Consider the following 1,940-nt stretch of genomic DNA (forward strand, 5'->3'; position numbering starts at 1 on the left):
AAAAAAAAAAAAAAAAAAAAAAAAAGAATGATCAGGAAAGAGTTTATTACGAATGTGACATAGACCAAAGTCCATAGGGAGAAGAGGGGCTGAGCCATGTGGAGATTGGGGTAGGAAGTGGATTTCCTGGCATAGGCTTTAAAACAAGCATATAATATCCAGGGCTGGGTGCTGTGGCTCACGCCTGTAATCCCAGCACTTTGGGAAGCCAACATGAGAAGATTGCTTGAGGCCAGGAATTCAAGACCAGCTTGGGCAACATATTAAGACCCCCATCTCTACTTTTTTTAGTCTTTTTTTTTTTTTCTTTTGAAACAGAGTCTCACTCTGTCACCAGGCTGGAGTGCAGTGGCCCGATCTCGGCTCACTGCAACCTCTGCCTCCTGGGTTCAAGCAATTCTCCTGCCTCAGCCTCCTGAGTAGCTGGGACTACAGGCATGCACCACCATGCCCAGCTAATTTTTGTATTTTTAGTAGAGACGGGGTTTCACCATGTTGGCCAGGATGTTCTCGATCTCTTGACCTCATGATATGCCCTCCTCGGCCTCCCAAAGTGCTGGGATTACAGGCGTGAGCCACCGTGCCTGGTCTTTTTTTTTTGTTTTTAATCTTAAAAAATAAATAAGCAAGTATATATCCAGTGAATGCATGAAACAGGAGGCTAGTGTGGATTAAAGCTACAGGCAGTAAGAGACTGTTTTAACTCTGAGTTTGGAGCCATTGAAGTCATGACTTGCACAAAGACACATTCCAAATTTATGTTTTCTATTATATTTCTATTGTCGTGTAAAAGACACCAAAAGTGTTATGGCTTAAAACAACACAAACACATTGTTTCAGATTTTCAGGAATTCAGTCACAGCTTAACTGAGTTGTCTGCTTCAAAACCTTACAAAGCTGCACTCAAAATGTCAGTCAGGGCTGGGGTCTCATGAGTGACTCAATTGGGGAAGGATTCACTTTGAAACTCATTGAGGCTACCACTAGAACTTACTTTCTTACAGTTGTAGGACTGAAGTCTTCAATTTCTTGCTGCTGGTGAAGGTTACCCTCAGCTCCTAAAACCTGCCTGCAGATGAATATGTAGGTCTACCAACATGGCTGCTTATTTCATCAAGTCTGCAGAGGAGGGAGAGAATCCAGCAAGATAGGCCTTACTATCTTATATAGCACAATCATGAATACATAGTCATGTATATCCCAGCACCTTTGGCATATTTTATTTGTTTAGAAGCAAGTTACAGGTCAGGCCCACACTCAAGGATACAAGTCATATGAAGGCTTGAACACCAAGAGGCAAGGGTTATGGGGCCCACACTGGTCATCCTAGAGTCTACCTGCTACGTATTTTCAAAGGCTCACTCAGGCTGCTGCAAGAACAGACTCCAGGTGGATTAGGACAGAAGCAGAGAGAACAGTTAGGAAGCTATTACAGGAATTCAGAAGAGAGATTTTGTAGGTCATATTAGGATGATGATAGCAGTGGAGGTGAAGAGAAGTCCTCCCTCTTCATATATATACATAATAAACTTGTATTCAGAAACAATTTCAGAATTACAGAATAGCTGTAAGAATGGCACAAAGAAACTCTGTATACCCTTCACACAAATTTATTAATTGCTAATATAACGTTTGCTTTATCATTTTTTCTATTCCCACTATCCATTGATTTGTATTTTTCTGAATCATTCAAGAGGTTTACACTTTTTCTTCCTAAATATTTCAGTTTAAATTTCCTGAGAACAGACATTATCTTACACAAGCAGAGGACAATATCCAATATCATAGAATTTAACATTGCATTAATGGAGCCATATGCATATTACATCCTTCATAGGTAACCCACCATATGTAATATGATATAACAAAGGATCCATACAAGATTTGATCTGAATAGACAGAAATATGCCTTTTTTTTTTTTTTTTTTTTTTTTTTTTTG

The sequence above is a fragment of the Theropithecus gelada genome, chromosome 19, assembly GCF_003255815.1.
Source record: "Theropithecus gelada isolate Dixy chromosome 19, Tgel_1.0, whole genome shotgun sequence".
Taxonomy (NCBI): domain Eukaryota; kingdom Metazoa; phylum Chordata; class Mammalia; order Primates; family Cercopithecidae; genus Theropithecus; species Theropithecus gelada.